Source organism: Cherax quadricarinatus, chromosome 65, assembly GCF_038502225.1.
Source record: "Cherax quadricarinatus isolate ZL_2023a chromosome 65, ASM3850222v1, whole genome shotgun sequence".
In the NCBI taxonomy this organism is placed as follows: Eukaryota; Metazoa; Arthropoda; class Malacostraca; order Decapoda; family Parastacidae; genus Cherax; species Cherax quadricarinatus.
In genome coordinates, this window is record NC_091356.1 from 5,561,826 (window position 1) to 5,584,762 (window position 22,937).

The window sequence follows — 22,937 nt, forward strand, 5'->3', positions numbered from 1 at the left end:
GCATTGATGGAAGAAATATCTTACAAGGATCCACCAGGGATATATGTTGTAAGTTGAATCTTCCCGGGAGTTTTTTCTACGCTGATTTTTTTTTTTCTTGCAGAATGAAAGAATGCATTTTTATTAATCGAATAAGACTAAACAGAGTGGAATCTGATCAAAATTTGAATTTTATGGCATTTGGAAGTTGGCAAAAAATGAACACTGGTAGTTTCCCACCAAGGTAGGGTGACCTAAAAAAGAAACACTTTTACCATCACTGTCTTGCCAAAGGCTTATCAGTACTAATGTTCATACGCCCCTCCATGCTGCGAATATACCCTCCTTCAGAGTGCATGCAATGCACTCTTTCTAGTTTTTTGATTGATGCTTGTTTTTCAGTCACTTTTAATGTTTTTTAACTTATGATATTAAATGTGTTTCAAGGTGTTTTAGTGCTTCAAACATGAGGAAATACCTAACATTGCTCCACTTGCAATACAGTATAATTTGGTGGAATTTTATTTACAGTGGACTCCCGCATAGCGATATTAATCCGTGCAAGAGAGCTCATTGTTATGCGAAATTATCGTTATGCGAATGAATTTTCCCCATAAGAAATAATGGAAATCAAATTAATCCGTGCAAGACACCCCAAAGTATGAAAAAAAAATTTTACCACATGAAATATTAATTTTAATACACACAAACTGAAAAAGGCATGCACAATTACATGACACTTACTTTTATTGAAGATCTGGTGATGATTGATGGGATGGGAGGAGGAGAGAGTGTTAGTGTTTAGAAGGGGAATCCCCTTCCATCAAGACTTGAGGTGTCAAGTCCTTTTCTGGGGTTACTTCCCTTCTTCTTTTAATGCCACTAGGACCAGCTTCAGAGTCACTGGACTTCTGTCGCACAACATATCTGTCCATAGTGGCCTGTACCTCTCGTTCCTTTATGACTTCCCTAAAGTGTTTCACAACATTGTCAGTGTAATAGTCACCAGCACGGCTTGCAATAGCTGTGTGAGGATGATTTTCATCCATGAAGGTTTGCACTTAAAGCCACTTTGCACAGATTTCCTTAATCTTTGTAGTAGGCAATTTCTTCAATTTCTCTCTCCCATCCTTTGAACCAGTTTCCTCAGGTCTGGCCTCTTGCTGTTGAAGTTGATCTATCAGCTCATCAGTGGTTAGTTCTTCATTGTCCTCCTCCACCAACTCTTCCACATCATCCCCACTAACCTCCAACCCCAAGGACTTTCCCAATGCCATAATGGATTCCTCAACTGGCATAGGATTCTCAGGGTTACCTGAAACCCTTCAAAATCCCTTTGGTCTACACATTCTGGCCACAGTTTCTTCCAAGCAGAGTTCAAGGTCCTCTTAGTCACTCCCTCCTAAGCCTTACCTATAAGGTTTACACAATTGAGGATATTAAAGTGATCTCTCCAAAAGTCTCTTAGTCAGTTGAGTTTCTGAGGTCACTACAAAGCACCTTTAAACAGAGCTTTTGTGTACAGTTTTTTGAAGTTTGCAGTAACCTGCTGGTCCATGGGCTGCAGGAGAGGAGTGGTATTAGGAGGCAAAAACTTCACCTTAATGAATTTCATGTCCCCATAAAGTCGCTCTGCCACGTCTGTAGGATGACCAGGGACATTGTCTAACACCAGGAGGCACTTAAGTTCTAATTTCTTTTCAGTTAGGTAATCTTTCACATTGGGGGCAAATGCATGGTGTAACCAGTCATAGAAAATGTCCCTAGTGACCCATGCCTTACTGTTTGCCCTCCACAGCGCACACAAATTTTCCTTGAGGACATTCTTTTGCCTGAACGGTCTGGGAGTTTGAGTGATACACTAATAAAGGCTTCACTTTGCAATCACCAGTAGCATTGGAACACATCAACAGAGTAAGCCTGTCTTTCATAGGCTTATGTCCTGGGAGTGCCTTTTCCTCCTGAGTAATGTAGGTCCTGCTTGGCATTTTCTTCCAAAACAGGCCTGTTTCATCACAATTAAACACTTGTTCAGGTTTCAGTCCTTCAGTTTCTATGTACTCTTTGAATTCCTGCACATATTTTTCAGCTGCTTTGTGGTCCGAACTGGCAGCCTCACCATGCCTTATCACACTATGTATGCCACTACGCCTCTTAAATCTCTCAAACCAACCTTTGCTGGCCTTAAATTCACTCACATCATCACTAGTTGCAGGCATTTTTTTAATTAAATCCTGATGCAACTTCCTAGCCTTTTCACTTATGATCACTTGAGAGATGCTATCTCCTGCTATCTGTTTCTCATTTATCCACACCAATAACAGTCTCTCAACATCTTCCATCACTTGCGATCTCTGTTTCAAAAACACAGTTAAACCTTTGGCAAGAACAGCTTCCTTGATTGCCTTTTTGTTGCCCACAATAGTAGCGATGGTTGATTGGGGTTTACTATACAACCTGGCCAGCTCGGAGACACGCACTCCACTTTCATACTTATCAATGATCTCTTTCTTCATCTCTATAGTAATTCTCACCCTTATTGCTGTAGGGTTGGCACTAGAAGCTTTCTTGGGGCCCATGGTCACTTATTTTGCATATAAAATCACCAGAAACACTGTAATAATACGAAATGTTCCGATTGTATGCTTGGATGTTACCGCGGAGGCTGGCTGGTAAACAATGCCACCAGCGGAACATGTGAGGCTGGCTAAGGGCGCACATTAGACGCGTCTCGGACGAACAGCGTTGAGCGGGTTTTTTAGTAGTATGCGAGGCAAAATCTTGGCGATAAAATGTAGCGGTATGCGGATTTAACGTTATGTATGCGGGGGTCCACTGTATTACTATTTTGGTTCTCCAACACCATGTACAAGGAATACTTTTTTTTTTTTTAACACACCGGCCATATCCTATCAAGGCAGGGTGACCTAAATTGGTGCAAGGTGCAATTCTGCCAAAACATAAAAACTAGTCACATTGCTTGGCTTATTGGGTTATCCCGAGATAAATCTGCATAGTGTTTTGTTGCTGAATTCCACATTTAGTATCAAGAAACTGTAATAAACTTGAAATGAGCAAGTCATCTTCCTGGCCTTAGCATTTCTTTCTGAGTTGTACCAAAGTCAAAAATATTGGAAGGTGGTGGATTTGAAGGTGCTAAAAGTTGTGCTGTCTAGTATATTGGATATATTGTCATCACTCACATACTAATACATTGCGCACGCACACACACGCACACGCGCACATGCACACACGCACACGCACACACACGCATGCGCACACACACACACACACACATGCACACACACACGCACACGCACACACACGCACACACACATACACACACACACACACACATACACATACACACACAGACACACAGACACACAGACACACAGACACACACACACACACACACACACACACACACACACACACACACACACACACACACACACGTACTCATATACAACAGGCCTAGTGTCTAATCGACATGTGCCTAGGACAAAATGGTAACTAACACACACACCAGGCCTAGTGTCTAATCGACATGTGCCTAGGACAAAATGGTAACTAACACACACACACGAGGTGTCAGAGTGGGCACCTGTGACCAGCGGGGTCCCACAGGGGTCAGTCCTAGGACCAGTGCTGTTTCTGGTATTTGTGAACGACATGACGGAAGGAATAAACTCCGAGGTGTCCCTGTTTGCAGATGACGTGAAGTTGATGAGAAGAATTCATTCGATCGAAGACCAGGCAGAACTACAAAGGGATCTGGACAGGCTGCAGACCTGGTCCAGCAATTGGCTCCTGGAGTTCAATCCCACCAAGTGCAAAGTCATGAAGATTGGGGAAGGGCAAAGAAGACCGCAGACGGAGTACAGTCTAAGGGGCCAGAGACTACAAACCTCACTCAAGGAAAAAGTTCTTGGGGTGAGTATAACACCAGGCACATCTCCTGAAGCGCACATCAACCAAATAACTGCTGCAGCATATGGGCGCCTGGCAAACCTCAGAACAGCATTCCGACATCTTAATAAGGAATTGCTCAGGACCCTGTACACCGCGTATGTTAGGTCCATATTGGAGTATGCGGCACCAGTTTGGAACCCACACCTAGCCAAGCATGTAAAGAAACTAGAGAAAGTGCAAAGGTTTGCAACAAGACAAGTCCCAGAGCTAAGAGGTATGTCCTACGAGGAGAGGTTAAGGGAAATCAACCTGACGATACTGGAGGACAGGAGAGATAGGGGGGGACATGATAACGGCTTACAAAATACTGAGAGGAACTGACAAGGTGGACAAAGACAGGATGTTCCAGAGACTGGACACAACAACACGGGGACACAGTTGGAAGCTGAAGACACAGATGAATCACAGGGATGTTAGGAAGTATTTCTTCAGCCACAGAGTAGTCAGGAAGTGGAATAGTTTGGGAAGCGATGTAGTGGAGGCAGGATCCATACATAGCTTTAAGCAGAGGTACGATAAAGCTCATGGTTCAGGGAGAGTGACCTAGTAGCGACCAGTGAAGAGGCGGGGCCAGGAGCTTGGACTCGACCCCTGCAACCTCAACTAGGTGAGTACACACACACACACACTACACAAACTACATGCACACTCACAAACTACATGCACACTCACAAACTACACACACACACACACACACACACACACTACACACGCATACTACACACACACACTACACACACGACAACCCTCTTGAAGCCGGAAGTGGACCTAGTAGCTGCCAGCGAAGAGACGGGGCCAGGAACTGTGACTCGACCCCTGTGACTACATATTAAGTGAGCGCGCGCACTCACAAACTAAACTAACTTGTTGACTCGGCTTATTTGGCAACATTGTAGTAGTTGTAATATTTCGGGAGCACTGAGACTGCGTTGGGCACTCAGCACTTAGTTATAAAAAATCATATACTAAAACACAAAAAAAGGATAAAATCACCAAATAAAAGCAACGAACTAGCAGCAACTGTTTATACGTCCAGCGTAAATTACTCATAATTCGCGAAAACCAAAGAGAACATCACCATATCAATAAATTTACTGATGATAAATAATAATAACGAAATTTAGACAGAGTTTTGATTAGCTTATAAAGATTAATGACTCTACTGCTTATCACTCGTAGTGTGAGAATGTGTGGAAATAGTCATTGACTTTCTTGGGGGTTATCTTATGTAAATTGCACATACATTATTACTATGTATGATAAATGTGCTTATATATACCTGTACCTAAATAAAATTACATGTACAACACAACATAAACATTACCAAGCATAATAAAAATATGGTTATAATTATGACCATAATTTTTAGAGGGATGGACCGGTAAGCCAACGGAAGGCCTCGGTCAGATAACCAAAAGCTCCAACGGCGGGTCATCATCTGACTAAGACCCGCGTCAAAAAACATTTGTCCTGTTTCCTGATGAACCTTACCTAACCTAACTTACCAAGCGTGGGTGTGTAGTAGTGGTAGTGATATTAATGGTGGCAGAGGTGGTAGAGGATTTAGGAGGAAAGGGGTTAGCGAAGGATTTATGAGGCAAAGGACTAGGGCAAGGGTTTAGGAGGCATGGGCCTACGGGAAGGGTTTCAGGGGCTAGCAGTAACAGCTTGAATGATCAGTCAGTAAACGATTACTTGAAACTAGTAATGCCATCTCTTGTTGATGTCACATGCCGTCTGCAGAAAGACGTCTCTGTTGCGGCTAGTGCTCTCACTAGTGTCAGTAAGTAAGTCTGTTGTTGTTCCTTGTGTTCCAGATGGTGATCCCATCCTAGTTGACAGTAATTCGTGTAATGTAAGAAGTTGTTTCTCGAGTAACTTTCACATGTTGTTAACGTTTGTAAGTGAAGTTTATAGTTGATACCTCGTGTCACTGTGTGTGACTCAGATTGAATATCAGAACTGTTGACCATGTCCATTTATTTTCCCCTGTGCTTGCAGTGAGAGATAGTAGATTCGTTCTCCCTTGCTCATATTGCGTGTTATAGCGTTATTTTTTTCAACCGGGGAGAGTCATCCACTCCACCGAGTTTGTTCATTCCTCCAGTAAGAAAGAACCGATCCCTTGTGTTCTGGTGATTCGATTCCTGCTCCAGGAAGATCTTATTCTGACTGTGAAGCCACCAGCACCCATTAGCGACTTTGTAATGAGCCAAGAATTACTGTATCGAACAGTCGAGTTGAGTACTCCTAGCAGAAGAGTTAGTAATTCCACAGTCACTAGTGAATGTAGCTGTATCTTTTGTAGATACTCGTTCAGATCGTCCATGTAGCTGTATCTTTTGTAGATACTTGTTCAGATCGTCCTCAGTCAAGGCATGTGTTAGCCATCGCAGAAGAGTTCGATCCACCCAAAGATGATAACCATTCTGCATACGTAAACCTTACCCTCGAAGAATTGGGTTTAAATGTACGTAGTCTGTATAATTAGATGACCGAGATGAAGGAAATTGTCAACTGTTTGTTATTAACTGATCAGTTTTTTTTCAGAATTTTTTTTTGTGTTCACGTTCCCTCCGAGTTCTGAGAATTTAGCAATAATGATCTGAGTGCACCAGATTTTGCTGTTAATTACTTTCACTTTGTAAATATATATTTATTTCCTCAGAATCCGTAGAGTGCATGAATACAGATCAGTCGATCATTTCCATCCATATTACCTGGAGTTTACCTGGAGAGAGTTTCGGGGGTCAATGCCCCCGCGGCCCGGTCTGTGACCAGGCCTCCTGGTGGATCAGCGCCTGATCAACCAGGCTGTTGCTGCTGGCTGCACGCAAACCAACGTACGAGCCACAGCCGGGCTGATCAGGAACTGCCTTTAGGTGCTTGTCCAGTGCCAGCTTGAAGACTGCCAGGGGTCTGTTGGTAATCCCCCTTATGTGTGCTGGGAGGCAGTTGAACAGTCTCGGTCCCCTGACACTTATTGTATGGTCTCTTAACGTGCTAGTGACACCCCTGCTTTTCATTGGGGGGATGGTGCATCGTCTGCCAAGTCTTTTGCTTTCGTAGTGAGTGATTTTCGTGTGCAAGTTCGGTACTAGTCCCTCTAGGATTTTCCAGGTGTATATAATCATGTATCTCTCCCTCCTGCGTTCCAGGGAATACAGGTTTAGAAACCTCAAGCGCTCCCAGTAATTGAGGTGTTTTATCTCCGTTATGCGCGCCGTGAAAGTTCTCTGTACATTTTCTAGGTCGGCAATTTCACCTGCCTTGAAAGGTGCTGTTAGAGTGCAGCAATATTCCAGCCTAGATAGAACAAGTGACCTGAAGAGTGTCATCATGGGCTTGGCCTCCCTAGTTTTGAAGGTTCTCATTATCCATCCTGTCATTTTTCTAGCAGATGCGATTGATACAATGTTATGGTCCTTGAAGGTGAGATCCTCCGACATAATCACTCCCAGGTCTTTGACGTTGGTGTTTCGCTCTATTTTGTGGCCAGAATTTGTTTTGTACTCTGATGAAGATTTAATTTCCTCATGTTTACCATATCTGAGTAATTGAAATTTCTCATCGTTGAACTTCATATTGTTTTCTGCAGCCCACTGAAAGATTTGGTTGATGTCCGCCTGGAGCCTTGCAGTGTCTGCAATGGAAGACACTGTCATGCAGATTCGGGTGTCATCTGCAAAGGAAGACACGGTGCTGTGGCTGACATCCTTGTCTATGTCGGATATGAGGATGAGGAACAAGATGGGAGCTAGTACTGTGCCTTGTGGAACAGAGCTTTTCACCGTAGCTGCCTCGGACTTTACTCTGTTGACGACTACTCTCTGTGTTCTGTTAGTGAGGAAATTATAGATCCATCGACCAACTTTTCCTGTTATTCCTTTAGCGCGCATTTTGTGCGCTATTACGCCATGGTCACACTTGTCGAAGGCTTTTGCAAAGTCTGTATATATTACATCTGCATTCTTTTTGTCTTCTAGTGCATTTAGGACCTTGTCGTAGTGATCCAGTAGTTGAGACAGACAGGAGCGACCTGTTCTTATAAGTCGTAATGCATTACAATGAAACTCATTACGTTAAAAGTGATTACGTTAACATCCATTGCGTAAAACTCATTATGATACCATCCATTAGCTCTAAGTTATATATGAATTTGTTATTGTATAGAATCAGCCCAGAACCACCTGCCTGTTCAGCCTATAGCATAGTAGTGTATGTCGAGACAACATACGTAACATGACAGAGCTGTCAGCATAGCTGCTGATCCCCTTGCATGTGTTGTATAGATTAGCTGAGCATCATAGTACCATCCATGTGTTTTATATAGAAGATCTCTATTAGGCCTGACTGTATGACGTCACAGGATACAGAATGAGTGAGTGAGAGGCGCTGCCTCGTCCTCACTCTGCGCTTAGACATCCAGGCAGTAACACGGCAGGCTGGGCCCATCCCTTCCTTACCACAGTCTGACAATACATATCTTTACCATCCAACAAGTGGGTTTACCTTATCCATCATATCTCCTTCCGAACCCCCACGACACTTGATCCACTAGGCCTGGTCTGGGACCGAGACGTTGAGGGGCTAGCCCCAAGCCTCCAAATAGGAGGCTTGGAGCTAGCAGCAAAGTGCTAGCCAATGCAGTATAGGAGGCAAAGAGTTAAGGAAAAAGAGGTAAAGATAAAAATGCACAATACCGTGACTGGAGCAATACACAAATAACCCACACATAGAGAGAAGCTTATGACAACGTTTCGGTCCGACTTGGACTGTTTACAAGTCACACTGGCAAAACGAATAAGGAAGCAGCTCGATAACGGAATTTAGCATGTGTTGCAAGAGACACATCAGTGAGCAGAAATGTAGGATGGCTTACAGGAAGACATGGGGGAAGGGGAGGACGCATGCCCTGTGTCTCTGTGGTGAGTGGCCAGGAAGGTAGGGTAGAGGGTGGCCAGGAAGATGGGGTAGAGGGTGGCCAGGAAGGTAGGGTAGAGGGTGGCCAGGAAGGTAGGGAAGAGGGTGGCCAGGAAAGTAGGGAAGAGGGTGGCCAGAAAGGTAGGAAAGATGGTGGCCAGGAAGGTAGAGAAGAGGGTGGCCAGGAAATAGGGAAGAGGGTGGCCAGAAAGGTAGGGAAGACAGTGGCCGGGTGAGTAGGAACATAAGGGAGGGAGGGGGTGGGGGAAAGGGGAGGAGGTGGGAGTAAGTCACATGGAACAACGTGTTCCACTATGTCACACTTTCACATTAGAATTTGCTGCCCATTTCTAAGTTAGGTTAGGTTAAGTTAGACCGAAAAAGCTATGAAGATAAAAGACGATAAAATAGTCTGCAATGCGAACAGAAAATGGGCAGCCACTGTGTGAAGCTGGTATCACTAGGTCATATTTCAACTGTTCAGGGTTGTCAACAGTCACCCATTTGACTGTTTATACAACAGTGCCATATTCTCTGAGGTTAAGAGTACAGGCTGGACAGTGAGTGAGACAGAGTAAGAATGGGGGGTGGGGAAACGAGGGTGGAGAAAGTTAAAAAGCGCTAAATAATATTAAGAAGAGTGAAGGTTGAAGATGGTCTATAGAAAGGGACAGGGAGATAAATTAATAGTGTACATATAACTTGCACTTAGGAAAAGGAAACTTATAACAACATTCCGGTTGAACTTGGACTATTGACAAGTTGAACTGAAGGGAGAGGGGAAGGCCAGACTATATAGGAGGGAGGGCGAGGGGAAAACTGGAGCTGTAATGGTGGTGGAAGTAGAGGTACTAGTAGTAGATGTAGTTGTGGTTTCCGCAGCTGTGGTTTCTGCAAGTGCGTCACCATCTGGAGAAGACCCGGGCCGGAAGTACCGGCAAATCTCTAAAGAAGAAGGTATCTGTAGCTTCTGTGGTTTCTGTACAATCGGATTCCACAAGGATCGGTACATGGATCACCATTGTTCTTAGTGTACGTGAACGACATACCAGAAAGGATCGAATTTGATGTATCCTTCGCAGGTATGAAATTAATGAGGAATTATAAAACTGACGAGGATATTGAAGGTCTAAAAATGAACTCGATTAAACTGGACGTGACTTGGACCTGACTGGCTTGGGCCAGATGACTTGGACCTGACTGGCTTGGGCCAGATGACTTGGACCTGACTGGCTTGGGCCAGATGACTTGGACCTGACTGGCTTGGGCCAGATGACTTGGACCTGACTGGCTTGGGCCAGATGACTTGGACCTGACTGGCTTGGGCCAGGAGATGGCCTGGCCCTGACTGGCTTGGGCCAGATGAGGACTTGGATATCAGAAACACGGCTGGAACAAGTGTAGAAACCTTCAAGAGGAAACAGGTGCCAGATCAACCAGGCTGTGATGGATATATGGGGCAGCGGGCCTCCAGTAGCAACAGCCTAGTTGATTAGGCAAGCACCAGACGAGCTTGGCCCATGGCCGGGCTCCGAGAGTAATTAAACTCTCGAAACTCTTCAAAGGTATATCAAAGGTGCGTAACATAGACCAGTAGGCCTGCTGCAGCGCTCCTTCTTTATGTTCTTATAGGAAAGCTATTGACCCATGGACGCAGGAAAAAAAAACTGAGGACCAAAACTGTCTGCCCTTATACACAACACTCCTAACATGAATCTTAAGTTTAGATTTGTTTCTGTTGATTCTTACCTTTCTCATTCCGTTGTTAAATGCTCTAAAATTCAAAATATTCATGACTTGACTTTTATCTCTTCTCCTTAACCATTCACCTCTCCTGTTTTTTTTTTCATTGCCTTTTCCTGTCTTCTTCCCTGGTGGGTTGTGTCCTTGGGGATGATGTCCCTCAAGAGTTTCTGTGCTACGACCGTGGGTCAGTTAGCTCTCGTAATTACAGTGCTCCTCTGTTCACTTGTTCTTATAGATTATCACCAAAACTACTATTACTACTACTACCTCACCATTACTATACTCTGCATATGCACTCACATGCACACGCGCAAACACGGATGTGCCAAACAAATGAGACAGTCCAATACCAATTAGGAAACTATGCAAGAGCCAACGAAAAAGTATGGTGGTTGTGTGCGCCTCTAAATATAGGAACTAGGGTCCCAGGAAAGTGAGAGGCATGGGAGGGGAGATGGAACGTTAATGTATGAAGCAACGTGGCACACAAATACCTTCTCTAGTCTTCATTCCTAGCAACAACATTAATACCACAATATAACCATCGTATAGGCAAGCGTATATGCACACACAGGCTTAACATACGACGATTCCGGGGTTCATCGCCTCCAAGACCCGGTCCTAGACCAAACCTTCTGGTCACTGGCCTGATCGACCAAGCTGTTGGTGCTAATTCGGAAAAAAAAGCCCACTGGCACCTATCACTAAAACAACAGGCTACACAACACCTACCATTACTGACCAGCAGCCCTTACTTCCCACATCCTAAAAATCTTCGAGTGCTGAGATGTCAGCTTACAAAATTCATGGAACAGCAAAAATCGACATAATCCAAACAAGCACAGTTTGAGAGGGACGACCATGCCTTTGACAGCTGTTGAACCACACACACACACACACACACACACACACACACACACACACACACACACACACACACACACACACACACATATATATATATATATATATATATATATATATATATATATATATATATATATATATATATATCGTGCCGAACAGATAAAATGGTCAATCAGCAAGAACTCATTTAAAATTAAGTCCTTTCTAAAATATTCTCCTATACGTTTAAAGATATATTTTTTAATTTATGTTAATGTAAAAATTAATAATTTTATACCAAAAGAACATAAGAAAACTTACCTAACCTTATTATAACAAGCGCAATTTAATTTAGCCTAATCCAACTAAATATATTTTAGATAAGTTTACAATAATTTAATAATAAACAAACACAATGAAATATATTTTGTCATTAGGCTCAGAATTTTTGCGAAGTTCCTAAATACCCAAATTTTCGTTTGCCTTATTCAGCAAGAAGAGCGATTGCTATTTAAAGCAAAATCCCAAGTTTTACCTATTCGGCACGACATGTATATACACATACGATAAGAAAAGCAAGGGCAGAATCAACAGACAATAAGAGCAACGAACTTTAAACACTCCACACAAAGAACCCTCTTCAGTCTTCTATTTTTGTTTCTGTGTTGAACTGATAAAGCCACTGGTTGGTGAAACGTCTATATAATATTAATATATCCAGTTGTTGCACGTGTCTAATAATTCAACTTGTCGGTATTATATACCAAATATTGTTATACCAACTTTAAGTAATCAGCATCAATCACCATTATTTACAGAGCTAACATGTAGCAACCACAACCCCCACCCTTATTAACAAGATACAATACACAGCAACTACCCCACTCTCACCACCACAACGACCTCCATAAACTGGCTGGCACTTCACAGCACACAGGAAATGCTTCATTAATATAATGGTGATTAAAAATGGAAATCATTGGCGGAACATTTAGAAGCTAATTTTCTATACAGTGATGGGAAACACGGAAGGAGGGTAGAATCTGAGGAATCCAATAGAAATTAGTCACTGATTTCACTGGTTTTTGCAAGGCTAAATCTACATAATGTATATGCTATGTATGCCTATGACAACTAGGTTCCCTCAAAAGCATTTTGCAAATTTATACTACTGTTTGTAAAACCATTTTGTAGATTAGTACTAAATAGACACTGAGTTAATGCTGTCAAGAGTATATACACCGAGATCCGTACATCTCTCAGTGTATATATGCTAAGAGTTTACTTTAATCCATATTTCAGGGATTAAATTATTCATAACTGGTGGTGTACATGTTACGTGCATGTGGAAAAAAAAATGGATGAACCTGGAATTTGATGGGGAATGATTGTTCTTAACAGATACTGAACCTCTGAAGTGTCTGATAGTTCACGGTCATCCTTGAAGAGTTTTAGAAATTCAAGATGTCTGCCGAGGTACCCATTCTCCATGAATATTACAAGATATATAGGTCAACACAAATAATTGGTAATTTAATAAAACTGATTACTAACAATGTTACGTAAAGAGATGTTGGCAGGATGATTCCATAAAAATCAGATATCCAAGATGGCTGTCATCTTCAACATAAAGTACAGGATGTTTAACAAGTCTTAAACGGGCGAAATTTTAACGAACATTATATCTCAATTCACAGCAGGATTCAAACCTGCATACTCTACCAAAGTACACAGTACTTTCAAAATCTCTTTCGAAGTTCACTGCATATGGCAGGATTTGATGAAATTACTCGTCACTAGCCAGGTGTCCCAAGGTATAGGAGTGACCGTCTACCTTCGGCTAGGCGCCCATGCTTATCTGGGATCTGGTTGAGTGGCGAAAGTAGTGTACTTTGGTACAGTGTGTGCAGGTTCTAATCCTGCTGTGGATTGTTAGATAATGTTTGTTATAGTACTGGATACAATGTGAGACACCTTTCCAGCGTTTATGCATTAAGCATGAGGAGAGTAAACTAGACAACCTTTTCCCTAAAGCTAAACTAATAACTAAGATACTGACCTTTGTCATATGGTTCAAGCAACTGTCAGATCCTCAAGATTTGCAAAACACAGAGCATAAATATAGATAATCAGCACATCTGAAAAGGAAGCAAGGCTGATCACTGCTGGAGCTGCAGGGATCAATTTCAAGATCTCTGATGGTTCAACCCAAGCATCATGAGGCAGAGACCACAGAGAATCTTGGCAAGCTCGTTCTTCTTCCACCAAAATTTCGGAGTCTAAGTCTGAAGGTTCTTCATCTAGAACACCCTTTCCCATATTCATGCCTGGAAATGAGCTCGCTTCGCGTTTTCATTGAATGCTTCAGGAGTCAGAGGTAAAGTTTTAAGTATTGGCAAAAGACTTGCACTTCTTCATCCTGTCACTGAGAGCCAAACTTTGTATTAGATATGTGACATTCATTCTGCAGCCTCTAACCATGGCAAGCTACAATGAAGGCTACTTGATCCGTGAACAGCATGTTTCATGTCTGCTGAGAGATCTACACTTTTCAATCCACTAACTGATCACGAGCTTTCACAGCCTTAGTTTTACCTACGACACAACACGCCGCCATAGAAGCAAAACATATTACCATTTTTCATTCTCATTTATTACTCATCCATTCATTACTAAAGCATACAATTTCAAACTTATTTAATTAAAATGATTAACATTCATGCTGATATGCGATTATGAAGTCACAGGTGTTTAATGACCACCTTAGCAGCCATCTTGGAGTGTTCAAATCCCTCAAGGGTGACAGAGTGGCACTCACTGGATTATCTATCTAGATACCTAACAGACTCAAATTCTGCTGAAAATAAGCAAATTAAGGGGGTTTGGCAACCAGAATACTGTGCAGTCGACAGACTTTAATCCCAATAAATCAACAAACAATGCCAGCTGATTATAGGATGAGAGACGGGGCCAGGGGCTGAGAATTGACTCTTCCTCCCCACTCCCATCTTCATCCACATTTCTACGAGGACACGTGAGCGAGTAACAAGGCAGCACAACACTTGACACCTGCAGTACCAGCATGACAACCAACCATCCCCGCCACTAAACAAGCTAGTATTTTTTTTTACACAGGGTTTGACAAGGTTAAGGATCCCTAGCTTTATTGACAAGCTATTTACAGGTTAAGGATTCCTAACTTTATTGGCAAGCTAAGAGCTGTTACCTACATCAGCTCATTTGAAAGCATTTTTATTGTTATGAGACATACAAGTAGGGAATAGGATGAAGTTGGAGCCATCTGTGGGCCAGCATTTTCATTTGATCAACTGACTTTATCTCGTTGACATCATTATGCTGTACGAATGTGTTCCATACACGAGTCATCCTGGGTATATATGATCTCAGATGGAGTGATGTTCTTGAGAAGGGTACAGCCAGAGTGAAGTTGCTGTTTTCTGCCCGTCTTGTGGCATAAATGCTTGTTTCACGCTGTCCTCGAAGTGGATCCAAGTGTGGTACTTTGACAATATTGACCTTGTACATAACAGTAAGGCCACCCACATCCCTCCTGTGTTGAAGGCTCTGCTGAAATGACAGATCTATCCAGGATGGGTCCAGGCGAGAGATGAGACGTCTTGCTCTGTTCTCTACTCTGTCAAGCAGTCGCAGATAAGAGGGGGGGGGGGCAGGCAAACCAAGAAAGTGGAGCATACTCAAGGTGTGAGCGTACTTGTGCCTCGTGCAGAATCTTGCAACCCCTACTGTCAAGCAGATGCGAGATACGGCGAAGTGCTGTAAGCTTCCTGGCTGCCTTGTTTGCAAGATTTACAACATGGTTCATCATGGTTAGTTTGGAGTCAAATTTCACCCCAAGGATATCAACTTCTTCTCCAGGTGCCAACACCCTCCCATTCATCCTTACTACTGCACCAGCATTACCACCATGGTGCCTAGAGACGATCATCATTTGCGTTTTCTCAGGTGCAAATGTTACTTGCCATCTATTTCCCCAAGCTGATATAGCTCGTAGTTGGTGATTGATGTAGCTTAGAGCAGCTGGCATTTCTTCTCTTGGATAAGTGAATGTCAATGTACAGTCGTCTGTATTCTGCCATTGTCTCCCTGTACAGCTTGTATTAAAAAGAACCTTTGATCTGATACAATAGCAAGTAATATCCAAAAGCCAACAGGCCAAACAAACAGCATCTTGCAATATACAGACTATGTAAATAACATACAATACAGTGAGACATTCCTCTCCCTCCGTGTGTGTGCGCGTACTCATCTATTTGTGGTTACAGAGGGCGAGTCACAGCTCCTGGCCCCGCCTCTTCGTTGGTCGCTACTAGGTCGGAGTGCAACGGACGAGTGTAGCAGTAGCAGCAACAACACCCACAATAAGAGGCATTCTTGAGCCTCCCAAGCGCTTGGACGTCATGTCCACAGCTGGAGGTGACTCCAAAAGGATCCTGTAGTGCTTGCTGCCTTTGCATCTTCTGACATCGTCTGCTGCTATGCAACTGCCACACCCTTCGAGCCCAGTGTAGGCGGGGTTTGTGGCAGCACAAGGTGCCTAGCTTCACCTTCCGAGCCCTGTGGGGGCGGGGAATGGGGCTAGGCCTGGGGACAGCTGGTCCCAGACGAGGAGGTACTTGTACCTCCTCCCATGGCAGACATTGTTCTGAGACATTCTCTCGAAAGGGAGCCAAGGCCGGGCCACCACTTGGAAAAGGCCTGGGCCGGGCGATTATACCGGCGAACCTACTACAGTACAGCTACTAGGTCCACTCTCCCTGCTCCAAGAGATTTATCGTATCTCTTCTTAAAGCTATGTATGGATCCTGCCTCCACTACATCACTTTCCATAATGTTCCACTTCGTGTGTGTGTGTGTGTGTGTGTGTGTGTGTGTGTGTGTGTGTGTGTGTGTGTGTGTGTGTGTACTCACCTAATTGTGGTCTACCTACCTGAAGTCTGATAAATTAGATCTACTACCTGGAGTCTACCTGGAGGGTATTCCGGGGATCAACGTCCCCGCGGCCCAGTCCACGACCAGGCCTCCCGGTGGATCAGGGCCTGATCAACGAGGCTGTTACTGCTGGCCGCACGCAGCCCAACGTACGAACTACAGCCCGACTGATCCAGCAGAGACTTTAGGTATCTGTCCAGCTCCCTCTTGCAGGGGTCGAGTCACAGATCGTGGGCCCGCCTCTTCACTGGTGTGTGTGTGTGTGTATGTGCCTGTGTGAGTCTGTCTCTCTCTTTCTGTTTCTGGCATAGCAAGTGAGTGTCACATCTGACATACAGTAATACAATACGTGGTTCCCAGGCTCAATGTTTCAACAAGAGCCACTAGTCGAAAAAATCTGACTGGAGAGCTTACTACGCCTACACACCTACACACACACGAGTTAGGAAGTATTTCTTCAGTCATAGAACTGTCAAGAAGTGGAACAATCTGGAGAGTGCCGTACCGAAGGCAGGATCCATACATAGTTTTAAGAAGGGATACAATAAAGCCCACGAAGCAGGGAGAAAATGGACTTAGTAGCGACCAGCGAAGAGTCGGGGCTAGGAGCTGTGAATCGACCCTTTCAACCACAAATAGGTGAGTACACGAGAGAAAAGGCCTGCAACAACGACGTACAAAATGCTGAGAGGAATAAAGAGGGTGGACAGGTCGGGTCTGTTTAAGAGGCGGGTCTCAGGTATACAAAGGCACACTTGAAAATTAAAAAAAACATAGGTGAGTCACAAGGATATTAGGAAATACTTCTTTAGCCTTGGCGTTGACAAAAGTTGAACGACCTAGATAGCGAAACGAAGTTGTAGAGACGGGATTCATACGTCTGACAGATCTCACGTAGCCAGGAGAGAACTCAGCAGCGTGCAGAGGGGAAGCTGGGCCAGGATCAGAGACTCGACCCCCTGCAACCACCAATAAGCGACTACAGATAGATGAATATAATTAGAAGTAAAAGATACTCTTGAATTTCTGTGATGACAGTGATCGTAAGTCTCAAGTCAAGAAGCAAATGAAAAGTCTGCAGCCCAGTTCTCTCAAACTTCATCTTCCTTCAAGAAGTAAGGGAAGGGGGGGGGGGTGCCGTGATGTTGCTTAAAGATTCTCGACCCAAGAAATTTGAGCTATCTTCTCTTTCCCTGGATCAAACATAGTAACTTTATAGTCCCTGATGTGCAATATGGCTCCTACATGCTTAGCGCTTTCCCACGAATGAGAGGAAATGAAAGATTAAGAGAGCACCATGACCCAGAGGACATTCAACCCTCAAGGACACACACACAAACACACCTCAGACTTTAATATACCTTTGTAGGCTTTCGAATTTTCCCACTCTCGCAGCCCGGCCCTGGGCGAGGCTTGTCTGATGCGTGCCTGATCAACCAGGCTGTTACTGTTGGCGACCAGCTGGCTCACATCCATTACAGCACGGTTGATCTGGCACTTAAAGGAGGTACATGTCCAATTTCCTCTTGAAAACTTCTACACTTGTTCCGGCAATGTTTTTGATATCACCCACGAAAATTGACACAATGTTCTCTTATTGTGCCCAGGGTGCTCCTGTTCCCCCTCTTCCCCACTGGATTTATTTTACACATTCTCCCATATCTCTCACTCCAATATGTTGTTATGGCATTGTGCAGATTTGGAGACCAGATCCTCGAGCACCTTCCACGTACATATTATCATGTAAGTCTCTCCTTCGCTCTAGTAAGTAGATATTTAAGACTCTGAGGTATTCCTACTAATTTAAATGCTTTATTCACTTTATGAGGGCCGTAAAAGATCTCTAACTGTTCTCTCTTGCCCTGAAAGGAACCGTCAATAATGAACAATACTTTAGAAGAGAGAGCACAAGTGATTCGAAAACATCACCATCAGCACTAGTTCTCTTTTTCTAAAAGTTCTCATTATTCACCCCATCATTTTCCTGGCTTTCATCATATTCGCCTTACAGTGTTCTTTGAAAGAAAGATCAGCTGACATCATTATACCCAGATCTCTCATATGTTTCTTTCATTCTATTTGATTATATTTTTGTGTTTTATATAGTGTCCCTATCAAGTTCATTCTTTCCGTATCTAAGCAGTTGGAACTTGTCACTATTAAACGCATGTTGTTCTTCACTGTCCACAAAAGACTTTGTTTATATCTTCCTGTATTTTTTCGTGTCCTCTGCCGAAGTGATTTTAGTGCTTCTCTTAGTATCATCTGCAAATGACGATACGTAACTGGGACAAATGATTTTTTTATCTATGTCTGCTATGAGGATAAGAAAAAGTAAAGGCACCAGGCCCTTGCCTTCGGGGATTGAGCTCTTTGCTAATGCTGTATTTTGCTCTGTTTACTAATACTTTTCGTGTTGCTTGTCAGGAAACTGATAACCCATTTGCCTACTTTCCCCTTTATACCTAACACCCTCAATATATGTGCGAAATCCGTGTAGACTATATCTGCGTTTGGGTTTTCTTCCAACGCCTCCGTAATTCTGTCACAGTGGTGTAGTAGCTGTCATAAGCATGATCTTCCTGCTATAAATTCATGCAAGTTTGAGTTATGTAGGTTATGCAGTTATAAATAAGGAATTTCATGAATCTGGTCCAGGTGCTGCTTCAGTGACCATGTCTTCTATTTCTTTTTCGAATTCTTCCGCCTCTGCACTTATGTCAGTTACATGAGCTATGTGGCCTTCAAGGGTAACGAAAATAATTTCTGCATTCTCCATCCTGCTTTAGTTTAGCAGGTTTGTGAACATTGATTCATTTTGGTCTTTTAGAATTTCGCTCATTTTATTTTCATCATCAGTGCACGAACCTCCTGTGATTCACCGGGTCATCAACTGGACAACACCCGGGCCGGGACAGTACCGGCGAACCTCATCCAATCCTGTGATTAATGGTTCAATTCTACACCTAGTTCTTAACTCAAAGTTTGCATATCTTTAGAAATATTTGACGTTTCTAACAATATCCTGGACAGCTTTTTGTTCCCTTTGTTATTGTTTCGACTGAATCATAAACTATCTTCAAGCCTAAAAATAAGTAAAACCACTAAAATAACAAACAGAAACACAGCTTTAAATTTCCGTATATCAACAAAGAGTAAAGAAAGGAAGAGTGGAGAAAGAGGAGAAAAGAAAAAGAGGAGGGAATTAGGCTGAGTGAGGCAGGGAATAGAGGTGAGCTAAAAATTATTAAGAGGGGATGAGCGGGGTGACTCGAGAGAGGTGTGGGAGATGGTGTAGGAGAGGGAGATGGTGTGGGAGAGGGAGATGGTGTGGGAGAGGGAGATGGTGTGGGAGAGGGAGATGGTGTGGGAGAGGGAGATGGTGTGGGAGAGGGAGATGGTGTGGGAGAGGGAGATGGTGTGGAGGGGAAGGATGGTGCGGGGGAAAGGATGGTGTGGGAGAGGGAGATGGTGTGGGGGGGAAGGATGGTGTGGGAGAGGGAGATGGTGTGGGGGGAAGGATGGTGTGGGGGGAAATATAGTGTGGGGACGGGGAAGGATGGTGTGGGAGGGAAAGATAGTGTGGGGACGGGGAAGGAATAGGTTAAGAGAGGCTGGGCAGCATAAGTGGTCTGGAACAACACGCTCCTACGATACCAATAGATCCAGCTTTCACTGAACCCCCTCTCCCCTCTCCTCCTCAAGTGTCTCACCACAATCCTCAACCTATCTCACTTCTCCCTTTAGCATTCTCACATACACAAAGAAATGGAACAAGGCTCAATACATCGTTGTAATAATAGGTATAATTGGACCCATAAGGATGGAAGGTAACAAACCCGGCAAACGGCAGGGCCAGGAGCTGGTGCTCAACCCCTTGCAATCATAAACAGGCGAGTACATATAGATAAGTGCACATGCAAGAAGACGCAAGGTGTAATAATATTTTCAAGGGGAAGCACTAAGCCCATAGGCATTATACAGCATATGGGAGGAGGAGGATGATGAAGAGGAGAAGGAAGAGGAGGAAGAGTGAAAGGAAAAAGGAAGGGAAGAGGGAAAGGAAGATGAGAAGGAAGAGGAGAAGGAAGAGGAGAAGGAAGAGGAGAAGGAAGAGGAGAAGGAAGAGGAGAAGGAAGAGGAGGAGGAAGAGGGGGAGGAAGAGGCGGCGGCGGCGAGAAGAGGGAGGGGTAAAGGACGCAGAATTAAAAATGCTGGAATTTGAGCAAAACTGAAGAGAAGTATTCGCTGAAGCAGAGACAATGTAAAGAAGAGAGGGAGAAAGGGACTACAATAAGAAGGAAAAAATTATTATAAATTATGAACTAAAGGGCCTCCCAAGTAGAGTTATAAACAATGAAAGTTATGTGACTGGAGGGAATATCACCATGGGTGTACCACCACCAGTCAAGATTAACACTTCAGTACTAATGATACAACTGCCAGATACCTTGAAAATGTGAATGTGTTCCAAATATTTAAAGAGAGAAATAGACTGCTGATATGCATGTTGGAGAAAGTAGTTACTCTTCAAAGATAATAAAGAAGAGAATAGATTCAGAAATGGTAAATTTTCTCTTAAAAATACCAGTTCTACGACAGTAACAGAAATAAAGCAGTCAAGAGTGGGACTGGTAGACTGGCTAGAGTGTAAGAAAACATTCTGAACATGAGGCTGATACACAAGCTGAGAGAGCAGGCACGAGCAGCAGTAATCGTAGCCAAACGGATTCAGATATACCTGGAAAATAGAAGGCGGAGAGTGATGTTAAAAGAGGAAGTATCAGAGTGGGTACGAGTGACGAGTACAGTCCCCAAAGGGCCATTACCTGAAACCCTCCTATTCCTGACCTATATAAATGACTCGCAATATAAAAATAAATCTTTTACCAATGACGTGAAACTAGATGGAAATATATATGGAGACGGCAGGGAGAAGCTTCAACACAGACAGCATATCTTAAATGGGCTGGGCTTCAGACAGGGTCAGCCGAATGGTCATTAGAATTCAATCCTAAGTGGAAAATAACGAGAATAGGAGAAAAAGGGCAACGACACGAAATATATTCTAGAGGAGAGGCACTGTAAGCAACACACAAGAGAAAGTCTTGGTAATAAAATTTACACCAAACATATATATGAAAGCATATATTAACTGCATAACGTTTACGGCATATGCAATGCTAATTTAACAGCTTTCTGCAACCTTAATTTTTAGGATATGATGTAGATACAAATAAGCCACAGGGACATTATGAAATACGATGAAGAGATAGAGGTAAAACACCTTACATAAGACGCGGGAGGCCAATAGTCAACACAATTGGTCGTACTTACGAGGCGGGAGCCAGGAGCTATGAATCGACCCCTGTAAATGAGGATAATACATTCCAATCACTGGGGATTATAAAAGAATTACCACTCAGACCACTGAGTTCAGCACGGGTAAACCAGTGCCTCTTGCTGCTCTCGTGGTCTATCAAAGGACCAATGACAAAAACCCTTGTCGGGTATTTTACCCCGAAGAATAAACTAACATTGTCCAACACAATCTCCATCGTCACTCAAGTCAACATCCACGAGCACACTTGCAGAAGGATGAAGTCTGAACCCCTGAAGCACCACCAGATGTGTTTGGTATCCACGTACCTCAAACCTACACTGAAAGTGAGTGCCATTACCATTTATTAAATTAAAAGTCTGTTGGCTATACAAGGGCCATTAAGACTGCATATCACATGTGTAACATCAAAATTTAAAATAAAGTAAACAAGTGTAAATAGAGAGAGAGTGTCTCAGTTATCACTGAACTCCTTCAACTCGTCCTCCTAATAACTATATCACACTTAACATAGAAGAGCCCATTTCTAAGTCATGTTGTGATGGGTCAAGGTCACAAAAAAACATAAATATGAGTTAGGAGACAAAAAATAAAAAAGTGTGCAGCGTAAACCGAAAAACAGGCAGCCACTGCAGACGGCTCTTATAACACGTATTTGACTGTTTTTACAACAGTGTCATGATGTCTATGGCTAAGATGACTGGCTGACAGTATATGGAGAGTAAAAGAAAGATGAAGAGAGTGATGAGAGAGCGCAAAAGAAGAGCAGATGATAGAGTGGGAGAGGCACTGTCCCCTTGCTCAAGCATCGCCAGAGGTGCTCTTTAGAACAACGGTATACATAATAAATCACAAACACGACTTATTCGCTCAACAATATGTCTTCAAGGTGACTTTCCTAAATGCTGCACCTTAACTAAAATAATGAGAAGAGATTAAACATTCATTGCAATTATTTAGCCGTAATATATATATATATATATATATATATATATATATATATATATATATATATATATATATATATATATATATATATATATATATATATATATTATATATGTGGGAGAGGAAGGAGAGGAAGGGAGATAGAGAGGTGGGAGAAGGGAAGGAGAGGAGAGGGAGAAAGAGAGGGGAGGGGCGAGGCAGAGAGAGA

At 43.1% G+C, this 22,937-nt stretch overlaps 1 protein-coding gene and 1 long non-coding RNA gene across 3 annotated transcripts in view; one reads left to right on the plus strand and one right to left on the minus strand.

Moving 5' to 3' along the window:
• Window positions 1-22,937, minus strand: part of LPCAT (lysophosphatidylcholine acyltransferase) — a 165,999-nt gene that overhangs the window by 88,775 nt on the left and 54,287 nt on the right. The window lies entirely within an intron of this gene.
• Window positions 6,677-22,937, plus strand: part of LOC138854638 (uncharacterized) — a 111,905-nt gene continuing 95,644 nt past the window's right edge. Inside the window, exon 1 of the long non-coding RNA XR_011393830.1 lies at window positions 6,677-6,836. This is a non-coding gene — a long non-coding RNA (uncharacterized lncRNA). The remainder of the gene's footprint in view (window positions 6,837-22,937) is intronic.